General features: G+C 43.6%; 1 pseudogene; it reads right to left on the reverse strand.

Annotated features, from left to right (window-relative positions):
* Nucleotides 1–2,556: 2,556 nt before the first annotated feature.
* On the reverse strand, nucleotides 2,557–2,981 carry Gm8275 (annotated as a pseudogene).
* Between the last annotated feature and the right edge of the window lie 9,171 nt (nucleotides 2,982–12,152).

A 12,152-nucleotide genomic window follows, 5' to 3' on the forward strand; every position in this document is an offset into this window, starting at 1 on the left:
GTGTCTAAAGAGAGCAACAGTGTACTCATAATAAGATAAATAAATCTTTAAAAAAAAACCCAAGAAAAAGTCAAAGAGGAAGAGAGAGAGACAGAGATGTAGAGACAGAGAGACATCTTCAGATCTACAACATCTTCAGATCTTTGAAGGCACTCAAGCATCCCACAGAAACTGGGGAAGTTGAGGCAGTTCACTACGGTTCTCAGCTAAGCTCTCTCCATACACGAGTTCCTTCTCCTTCTGCACTGTAGGCACTTTTAATATCGTGGGATCAACAATGTTGGAACCAACCCTCTGTTGGAACTGACTTACCTTCTAGCTGCTTTCAAGGACACAGCTTTTATAGTTTTGGCCTGTTAGCCATTCTCTTCCCTCGCTGTCGCAGAGTTAAGCAGCCAACCCTGAGACAAGGGCATTATTGGAGGACACTTTGAGGCAAACATGCTTGGGTTTGAAATGAGATGAGGGACCACCATGCATCCAGAACCAAATGAAAATTTACCAGTATAATGCACCCGTCCATAGCATTACTGGGAGAAGGTAAAATGTTGAAGAGGTGGGGCCTAGGGCTGGAATATAGCTGTATGGAGAGAATGCCTCCCTAGCCCTAGCATGCAGGAAGCCCTGGGTTGGATCATCAGCACAGCAAAAGAAGTGTGGTGGCCTTTCCCAGTGGTTTCAGCACTCAGAATATTGAAACAAGAGGATCAGAAGTTCAAGGCAAGCTGTGGCTATATGAGATCCTGCTTTAAGTATTAGACTAGAATAGAAGAAAGAAAGCCAGAAGTGGGAAAGCCTAGTGAAAGGACTTTAGGAAGCTAAGGATGGGACCTTCTGAGTCACTGTCACCTTTTCTCTCTGCCCCCTCCCGGTGCTTCCTTTCTCTGACTCTTCCTCCTCCTAATTCCATACACACATAGAGACAGCACTCCTAACCTTTACCTTCATTTCTGGGACCAGAATACTTCTTAAGAGCTCAGACCCTCTCCTTGTCTTACAGCAGAGATGACCAGAGTGTGTGTTAGCCTGATGACACTGATGATATATAGCCCCAATAGTGACTATATAACCAGGCCAACTCCGTACATGTGCACCCCACATGCCAGCCCTATGCTACTGAGGTTGACTTCAAATCCTCTTGTCCGTTGCTGGTACATAGGGAGGCAGGTTATAGTTTTGTACTAGCCTTGGATCCTGTAACCTTGCAGTCATGTGTGGGTTCTAGTTCTTTGTTAATTCAATTGGATTTTCTCTATGAATCATGTCACCTGCAACAAAAATACGTTTATTTATTTGTTCCTAATCTGCATACATTTCTATTTCCTTTCCATGTCTTAACACATTTCCTATGACTTTCTAGTACAGTGTTGAAAAGCAATGGGCTGGGGCTTCTTTTGTTCCTTCTTTTGGTTAGAAAGCTTTGAGTTTCTCATCAGTAAGTACATTGTTAGCTATGTGGCTTTTTGTAGATATCTTTTCAAGCTGAGAAAATACCCCTGTGTTCCTAATTTTCAGAATTTTGGGGAAGAGAGTGTTAGACTGCTGGCTTGTTAATTGGCTAGTGTGTAGGTTGGTTGGTTAGTTGGTTGGTTGGTTGGTTGGCTGGTTGGTTGGTTGGTTGGCTGGCTGGTTGGTTGGTTGGCTGGTTGGTTGGTTGGTTGGTTGGTTGGTTGGCTGGTTGGTTGGCTGGTTGGTTGAGGGTGTCATGCATATCCCAGACTGACTTCAAACTTGCTACAGTCAAGGATGACCTTGAACTTCCAACCCTCCTGCTTCTACCTCCCAAGTGCTCAGATTACAGAAGTGTTCCACCATGGCTTGTTTTTATGGGTGCTACAGAGGGCACCCCAGGCTTTGTGAACTCCGGGTAAGCACTCTAACAACTAAGATACATTCCCCTGCCCAAGTGCTGAATTTTGTCAACTGTTATTTGTTAACTGTTGATGTGATCTTATGATTTTTATTTTTTTCTTAGCGTATCGAGGGGATGGACACCATTTTGATTAATTTTCACAAGTTGAACAGCTTCCCATTGCTGAGAGAAATCCCACTGAATTTTAATACATAATTAGTTCTATATACTGTTGGGTTTGGTTTGATAAAATTGTATTGTATTTTAGAATCTATGTTCATGAGAAATAATTGGTCTCCTTTTTCTTCATCTCAGTCTGGTTTTAGATGACATTGGCATCATAGAATTATTTAGGAAGTGTTAATCGCCCCTTTCTCCCCATCTCCTAAAAATTACTGCAGAGAATTAGTGTAATTTCTGCCTTAAATATTTGGTAAAATTTATCAGTGGACCATTATGAACATGGTTTGCCTTCAGTTTTGAAAGATTATTAATTATCAATTTAATCTGCCAAATAGCTACATGTTTCTATATTTCTTCCTGTGTGAGTTTTACCTGGTTATATTTTTCAGAAAACTGAGCAATTTCCAAACACCAATTGTGATAAGTTGGATGTCCATTTTTTGTTTGTTTGTTTGTTTGTTTGTTTGTTTGTTTGTTTATGGGGAGCAGAGGCTTTATTGAGGGCTATGGCCTGGCTGGCTTCACTCAAAGGCCACACACTGAATCTTGAAGTCACTCACCATCTGATGCCATGTAGTTGATGGCCTCCATGTTGACGTGGTTGGGGAATTTGAACTCATGCCTATCAGGCAGCTTGACGCTCAGGTCAGCCTAGTCAAAGGTGATGCACACCTCCACGATGCTCCCTGGCTGGAAGGGGTAGGTAGGCTCCTGGTGTTCAGTTCCCCGGGCTCCACTATCTTTGCTATTACACACAGTGGTGTTGGTGTCCCCATGGGCACTGAAGCCGGGGTTGAAGTGCAGGCACTGTTGTTGCTGTCGTTCCCAAGGTGCAGCACAAGCTCTTGGAATTGGGGATGGGGGGTGGGGGGACCACCTCTCCCCAAACTCTGAGACACTTCCTGGGTTTGAGATTCAGGTTGCTGGCAACCAGACCACGGGCCATGACTGAAGGGAAGAAGAGAGTCCTGCGATCTGCTCCACCAGCTGTCAGAAGACTCCGCCAAAGAGATCTCCATTTTCATTCAGGTTTGAGTACCTTTAAATTTCTCTTGGGATTTTTCTTTTGACTCTGGTCTTCTTTACAACCTGCTCTTTAATCCGCAAGTGTTTGAGGGTTTCCCAACTATTTTTTTTCTGCTATTGGTTTCTGCAGCCATTTTGTGGTCTGAGACCATTGTGTGAGTCTCTCAATGGCTTGCATTCTTTTTATCTTTTAATATCAAACCTGTAATTTCATCACTTTCAAGGCTGAGGTAGGAGGAAGAGCTGGTCTGAGTTACTTGGCAAGACTCTATGTCAAAAACAGAAAATGAAACTGACACAAAGGAGTTGTGCATAAATCTTTGCTGTGTTCTAGATTATTTATTTCTATAGTCTATATTATAACTAAACTATTCAGCAAATATTTATTAAATATCTTCTGTGGGTCAAGTATATGCATAAAATATCTTCCAGCATTAAAATCCCTTTATAGTCGGGGCGGTGTGTGTGTGCTCGCGTGGTGTGTGTGTGTGTGTGTGTGTGTGTGTGTGTGTGTGTGTGTGTGTGTTTCAAGACAGGGTTTCTCTGTGTATCCTTGGTTGTCCTAGAATTCACTTTGTAGACAAGGCTGATTTCGAACTCACAGAGATCTGCCTACCTCTGCCTCCCAGGTGCTGGAATTAAAGGCGTGAACTACCATTCCTGGCATGTTTGGTTTTTTGTGCATGTGTGTGTGTGTGTGTGTGTGTGTGTGTGTGCGCGCGCGTGCATGCACATATGTGCACAAGCGCTGGGTCCCCCGGAGTTACAGATAGTTGTAGCCTACCAAGCATAGGTGCTGGGAACTAAACTCTGGCCCTCTGCAAGAGCAGCAAGCCCTCTTAACCACGGAGCCATCTCTAGAATCGCCCAGGATTAAAAATTTAAGGCAAGTGCTGCCAGATAAAACACAGAATGCCTAGCTAAATTTGAATTTCAGATAAACAACGAAAAATTTCTTATCATAACTATTCCCCCAAACACTGCCTGGAGTCAGTTTAGCCTTTAAAAAAAATAATAACAACAGTGTTCATTGTGTGCATGTAATTCAGAGTTAACTGGGAGCCTTATCTTTTATTTGCTAAATCTAACAACCACATCGCAGGTACAGTTCCCAGAAGTCAAAACTGATGACCATCTTCAGTGTTCTCAGCACATATGGACAAAAGCAATGTGTTCAGAAAAGTGAGGCCAGTCTTCTCTAACAGCAAATGGAAACACACAAATCCCGACAGGAGCAGAAACTTCCTTTCTTTTAAAAATAAACCAAGGGGACAGGAAGATGACTCTGTGGGTGCTGCCAAGTCTGATGATCTGAGTTCAATCCCTAGAATCCACTTGGTGGAAGGAGAGAACCAATACCCACAACTCTGACCTCCACACAAGCACTGTGTGTGGCACATGTACACACACACACAAACCACAACTTAAGTAAATGTAAAAACACATGACTAAACAAAACTTTTATCTTTTCATGATAGGTAGGAAATGGTCGTTCATAAAACTTGGATTATCTCTAATAACCGTTTTCATTTCCATTTATGAATATCATGTTTCTATCCCTTGTTCATTGCCTTTTTGGTTTGGGGTTGTTGTTGTTGCTATTGTTGTTGTTGCTGTTGTCGAGTCATCTGAACTCAGGCATGTTTGCATGTGTATATATGCCTATGTGGGTATGTGTACATTTGAATGTAGGTATGCATGTACATGTATGTGCTTTTGTGTGTAAAGGTCAGAGATCAACATCAGGTTTCCTCCCCTAACACTCTCCACCTTCTTTTTTGCAATAGGGCCTCTCACTGAAGCTCAGTTCACCACTGGGTGGACCAGCTATCCAGGGAGCTCCTGCAAGCTGCTTCTCAGCACTGGCTTTTTACAGGAGTGTTGGAGATTTGAACCCATACCCTTCATGGCTGTGCAGCAAACACTTCTCCAGCTAGGCCATCTTCTTAGCTCTCTGTAAGAACTATTACTATTGTTGCTGTTGTTATTATTATTATTGGGTCTCTATTTCTCCAAGATTTTTTTATATTGCCTTTTAATTTGGTTCACATTACTTTTCAAAGTAAATCCATTTAAATATTTTATGTTCTCAATCCCGGCGTCCCATATTGTTTCCCTTGTTTTTATCCTGCAAGCCTTTTTTAGAGATTAACATGCCATTTATTTGTATTTTCTTTCAGAAGGTTTTTTTTTAATTATTTTTATTTTACATGAATTGGTGTTTTGCTTGCTTGTTTGTCTGTGTGAGGGTGTCAGATCCCCTGGAACTGCAGTTATAGACAGTTGTGAACTGCCATGTGGGTGTTGGGAATTGAACAGGGTTCTTTAAAAGAGTAGCCAGTGCTCTTAACTGCTGAGCCATCTCCCCCACTCCACCCCACCCCACCCCAACCTTTTTTTTTTTTATGTGTCTTGCATTCAACTAAATAAACCATAAGAGGTTTCTCTGGAAATGTTACACAGTAAGATTCTAGATTCACCTTTTTCTTCAAATCTCTAATGTGTCTCAGCTTTATTAAAAAAATAATAAAGTCTTTCCTTTTCAATGACACATGGTACCACACATTTAAAAAAAGAAAAAGAAAGAAAGAAAAGAAAAGAAAAAAAACAAAACAAATAGCAAAAGAAAAGATCCAAGTTGGCCATGGTAGTGCATGCCTTTAATCCCAGCACTGGGGAGGTGGAGCCAAGTGAATCTCTGTGAATTTAAGGCCAGTCTTGTCTATATAGTGAGATGCAGGAGAGATGGCTCAGCAGTTAAGAGCACCGACTGCTCTTCCAAAGTTCATGAGTTCATGAGTTTCAAAGTTCATGAGTCCCAGCAACCACATGGCTCACAACCATCTGTAATGGGATCTGATGCCCTCTTCTGGTGTGTCTGAAGACAGCTACAGTGTACTCACATATAATAAATAAATAAATCTTTTTAAAAAAAAAAACAACAAAACAAGATGAAATTCATTTTCTTTTATTATATCATTTAGTCTCTCTGTGCATGGTTATAGCAGCGATACAATGAGGCTCCAATGTGATTCACTTATATATCTAATAAAGTACTTCACCTGTGGCTTCATCCTACCTTAGGCATACTCTAGATTCTGAGAAATAACTGCACATTACTTCTTTCTGTTTGGTTTTAAGAGATCTGGTGTGTCTTTGCTTCCTAGACTAATCCCAAACATTCTTAACTCAGGTAATCCTCCTGCCTCAGCTTTCCGAGCTTGCATGATCATTTCTATCAACCCTGGAAAATCAACAATAAGTGTCTGAATTTGAATACACACAATTCAAAATGCCCTCTGAGGTCAGAAGAACACTTTAAATCAGTGAGGTTAAGCTAGGAAAAAAAAGTGTGTGGGGGGGGGGGCGTGGGTGGAGGCTGCAAAGAGCATTCAGAGGGAGAATACGCAGGGTGCCCGACGAGTTGCTCAGCTTTGTTTGACCTTGAGTAAGTTGTGTAGTCTCTCTGGGACTCAGGTTCCTCATTGCTAAAATGACAGGGTTGGCCTAGTTGACAGCCAAGCCCCTTCCTGCGCTGACATTTGCTGACAGTGATGCCCCTCTGGGGAATATCAGATTAGGGAAGAAGCAGATCTGTGTGTCAGTCAGCAGGCAGCCCTATCATTAGAAGACTAAGCAGAACACGGCCCTAGGACTGATGGCCAGGGATACAGGGCACCAAAGTCAGTCCTGGTGGTATCCAGGGCAACCTTAGCACCAGGCATCAGAGTGAAACACGAAGGTGCTGGACTTGTAGATCAGAGATCAACAGCACAAAAATTAAAGCCTCGGTAAGAGGGGTCCTTGGAGGAAAATGTTAAAAACAAAATAAATGAATAACTCCTTAGGCTAGAAAAGGACGTGTTTGGATGGCTCTAGCTTTGAGTTCCAAGGGTTACAGAAACTACTTTATAGAGAACATGGCAGTCTTGTTGCAGTAGAACAGAGGTCCACTCAAGCCAACTGAGTCTTTCAGGGCTGGGAACATGAGTTTAAGTGCGACTCAAAGGGAAAGACAAACTGCAGGGACTCAGCTCTGGTTCCCACAAGTGTCCCTCCCTGAACCTCTGTTCTCAGTGCCTCACTGCCAGCTGCCACTTCACTGTAAAGTCAGCTCTGAGACGAACCGCACTCCATCCTCTGCCTATCTTCCTAGTCGCTGTGTCTGTGGCCCCCTGGCCCATGCTTTCCAATTAACTCTAGATTCCCCTGAGCAGACTCTTTTACCCTCGCTTAGTTTTCAGTGTCAAGCCACATCAATCACTGATAATTGCCAGCTAGCCAAAGAAAGGGTCACCCTCAGGTGTCCTGACCCAATCATATGTGAGGAAGGGAGGAGAGGCATGTGCCCGAGGTCATGACTATGTAATTTCTTAGAACAAGTTGGGTCAGTATGTGAGTAGACCAGCCAATGACGGACACCTTCAGCAAAGAGGCCAGTGTCTTAACAGGACAATATATGAGAACAAAGTAAGCCTGAACTTTTATACAGAAACCGGTTGGAAGAGCCCCTCTCAGGACAACCTCTGAAATCCTGTGAGATTCCTGCCTCTTTGAGGCAGGCTAATGGAGTTGCCTCAGGCTGGGGCTGGGCAGCAGGGCTTCTGAGAGTCATTTCTTTGTTTCTTAGCCTTGGAGCGCAGAGAGCAGTGTGGTTCTCAACCTGTGGGTCTCGACCCCTTTGGGGGTTGAATACCAGATATCCTATATATCAGATATTTATATTATGATTCATAATGGTAGCAAAATTATAGTTATGAAGTATCAACGAAAATAACTTTATGACCAGGGGTCAGAACAACATGAGGAATTGTATTAAAGGGTTGCAGCATTAGGAAGGCTTAGAAATTCTGGTATTGAGTATAGTGATTCCTCTGACTAGTCAGATTTCTCCATTCAAAATGTCTGGTCTTGGCTGATGGGAGGTTGGCTGGTTGGGGACTATATAAAGCACTGATTCTGATCATAACTTACTAGAGGGGACACACACACACACACCTACCTCCCAGCCCCTCTGTGTTGGCTTAGCCTATGAATATCCAGTTTCTATCTTTTCTTATAAGCCAATTTGCAACTCAGTACCTTTACCACTGACATGATTAAGTTTAGGAGGAAAAAAAAAACAAATAAAACCTCAATGACTTCAAACTCACAGTTTTGATGAATATAGACGTAAAGTCGGAAGAAAGCTTCCTCTATCCAGAACATAGCTCCCCACATACCTCACTATCTAAAATAAGACCAGAGCTTGGAGATGAGCCAAGAGGTGTCTAAGCAGCCAGATGAATCCACCTAAACCCATACTGGACTGTTTAGAGAATCATACAACCAAAGCAACTGTGTCCCTGGAGGGCTGAGTGGTCTGTGGCCCTTTAAGACTGACTGGTTGAGTCCTGTGGAATGGGGAACTTTGGATCCCTTACTCATGTTGTATTGGTACCCTTTTGGTCACATAGAAATTTAATAAGTTTGCATAGATGGTTTCTCAGTCCAGAACAGACTAAAGGAAGAAAATTAGCTAAGAAAAAGACGGGTTGTGAGGTTGCTGCAGGGAATATACCATTTTCCTGCTGGTTTACAAAAGAAGAGATAAGACACTTGTTTTTAAAAAGACTAAAGATAAGCCATACACTGCTCTTCTGGAAGATCTAGGTTCAATTCACCACACCCACATTGGGTAGGTCACAACTGCCTCTAACTCCAGCTTCAAGGGAATCCGAATTCTCGCTTCCTCTCTTACCCACAGTCTCATGTACATACTCTCATCTAGATGCACACATATACACATAATTTTAAAGTAAGTAAATATTTTTAATGTAAAAAAGACCTATGAACCCCCAAAAGAACATAAATACACACATCTGAAGGCTCGGTGTGACTGGAATAACATTCTACTAACTAATACTTATAAATTCGACCATAAGCAGAGTTTTAAAATATTAAATTAAAATAAAAACATCCTAGCTAGATATGATGGTACATATCTGTAGTCCTATCTAATCAGGAAGTTGAGGCAGGAAGATCGATTGCTAGAGCTTATGAGTCCTCTATCAGCCTGGGCAACAACAGAGAGAGAGCCTTTCCAAAAAGAAAAATCCCAACCTATTCTACACTAAAATCTATTACCTATATGACAGTTTTAAAGAAAAGCTTTGACCAAAAATGATTGCATTTCATAAGCGTGCAATTTACGAGAACAAACTTCAAGCTAACTGGGATGTCCTGCCGTCTAAAGTGACATGTGCTGGCCTAGATGACTGAGGCTTCACCATTGCTTCAGGCAGACCCCCAAGGATACTAAAGGACAGCTAGGCACCAAGTCAGCCAGGAAAATGCTGTGACTTTGACTTATATGCTATTTGGAATCAACCAACAGGGGCTTAAGAAGGTTTTACTGTATTTGGTTTGCAGACTTTGCTTGGCACCGTCTCTTTAAAAGGCTGCCTGCCTTTGAACTAATCCTCTATTTATAATCCAGCTGGAGGAAGGCCTCTGCGATGTATACACATTCTTAGAATTTACAGAGTGCTGCTCTAGTCAGACCCCCATCCAAAGCCCTGCCTGATTCTCTCTCCTAGGAGAGCACCCCACACCATCCCGGAAGCATCTGGGTGCTGTGGGAGACAAGCTGCCTGGCATACCTAGGAATGCACCCCACATTCTTGGTGGGGAGCACAGGGCATGTTTGAGGCTGGGGCATGAGCTGGATTAAGCTCAGTAAACACCATCCCTCACTCCTGACAGGCCGTGCTGTTCAACAACCCCCTCCTGGAGGCCAGGGGCCAAGGTCTCATGTACAGCTTGCCCACTCCAGCCGCTCCTTTTTTTTTTATAACTCATTCCCTCCCCAAAAACGACAACGCCAACTTCACATTTTCCTTTTTCCCCCCTCACACAAATTATTGCAAGTCATGGCAGTCTAAATATAGCCCCCAGTCTGTTTTCCAGATGCTGGCTCGCCAGCCAGCCTCGACATTTTCCTGATGAGGTTCCAGCTGCTTCTTTGCTCTGGCCTGCCTTTCTCCTCTGTCTCACCTTTTTCCCCCCTCCCTGATATTCCTCCCCTCTGCCTCCCGGAGTCATTAGTCTTTCCTGACTCTCCAGTTCAAAGGAAAGTTCTAGAATCACAATCCAAAGCCTGACAGCCCCATCCCCAGCTCTCTAATGGTACAAGCGGCAGGATAGGGATATAATCTAGGGAAGAGTCAAGAGAGGCATGGGGTCCCTCAAAGACCCCTGCCAATCAGCTTCCCTGATGCGTGCTCAAACCCACATGTACTTGCTTGGTCCATAACCCATGGACTTCCTTGCCTATTTCTGCCTCTTGGGTCCTTGATGCCAAAAAGTGGCTGATGGCTGTCTCCATTTGACAGTCTCCTTCCAGGATGACAGTGGTTGGAGCACACTGGAAACCCACTTCCTTTGGGTTAGGTAATATCAATTCCTTTTGCCTTTCTTCATCAGAAGAGATGTCCAGAGTTTAACCATTTTCATGATTCTCTCTGTACAGCCTCCAAGTTGGCCACATCCCATGTAGGATGCGGACTCGGGCCTTGACTCCCTCTGAGTTAATAAGGGTTTGGTTCCTGATGCATGGGAGCAATTTCCCTGAAGCTCTATCAAAGGCCCCTACTTTTAAAAAGATGTGATGTGTGACCACACCCAACCTGAGCTACACTCTAATGATACATTGGTCTTTTTGTACCCTAAAAGCAAAGTTTTCTATACACATGTATATTGTATTCCATCTTTTTCAGTGTGCTTGTGCGTGACAGTGAACTGAAGACCTTCTTTTGAAGGTCTCAAAGAGAACCGGTCCTATAGCAAGAGAATATATGACTATTACATCAGTTCTATCACTCCCTTGTATATAAATAGCTATTGGACATCCTTTTAGGCCAAACATTGGACATTCCATTGGCTTATTCCAGGGCTCAGCATAATTAACACCTGGGGACACACACCCTCAGGATAGACTGCTCCATGAATTGTGTAAGTTCAGCAGCATCCTTGCCCTCTAGTCACTAGTGCTAGTAATTCACACACAAGTTGTGATGAGCAAAAATGTCTACAATTATGGTCTCCCGAAGGCAAAGTCACCACAGGTTCTGAGCTTCTAACCTAGTGTGATAAATAGCAGAGGTAGGCTGTCACGGGCGCCCTACAGTCCAAGGCACTTGATGCATGTTCTGAAAGATGACTACATTTCCCACATAGCGACAGTGTTAGAGGGAGAATATCCCAAGTGGAAGACACAGCATGAACAAAGGTACTACGGTGTCCCAGAATGGATCAGCCGCTTGACATGAGCTATCTGATAAAAGACGATGAACTAGGGTGGGCCATGTTTGACCAGGATGTGTCTGTGAGGATGTGACCCTGAGGGTAAGAAACGCTCTTAAGTTGAGGAATGTGAAAAACATGTGTAATTTTGATCCGCAGACATGGAGGTGGGAAATATGTGGAGATAATTCAGAAAGAGGCCATTTATACTTGAATTGAGGTAGTAGGAGACAATATTTGAGGGATTGTTTGGAGACAGACATTACAGAACTCAGGCTCAGTGGGTGTGAGGGACGAGAGAGAAAAAAGCTGGAAAAGACCTCAGTGCCTCAGGATTGATAGACTCTTGGTGGTTAGCCGTCTCAACAAAGATCTTGTTCTATAGCCTGGCTGTACCCGCCTTATCTAGGGAGAACAGACTCTGAGACAGTTTCTACTGGGAAGTACTTATGTTCATCTTGCCTCCTGCTTGCTTTACAGTCAGACTAATGGAGGGCACCAGAACCCGCCTATGAGAGCCTTAGTTAGAGAATCCAGCTACTAGGCCAGCTTCTAGCAGGCGGTTTGCTCTGGGCCTCAGTTTACATATTTGTGATAAAGAGAGCTCCGGCTCCCAGCCTAAGTGGGTGTGCTACAGTGGGTCTGGCTGTTTCGGTGGGTGGTTCAGACCCCCGTGGGGACTTGGCATGCAGTGCCTCCAGTTGGCAAGGCTCATGAGTGGTTGTAATCAGGCCTGATGGAAAGGCCCCCTGACTCCACCACGGCCTTGAGCAGCTGCCAACTCCACAACCAGGCCTGCTTCAGAACT

This window comes from Mus musculus, chromosome 12, assembly GCF_000001635.26.
Source record: "Mus musculus strain C57BL/6J chromosome 12, GRCm38.p6 C57BL/6J".
NCBI lineage: Eukaryota > Metazoa > Chordata > Mammalia > Rodentia > Muridae > Mus > Mus musculus.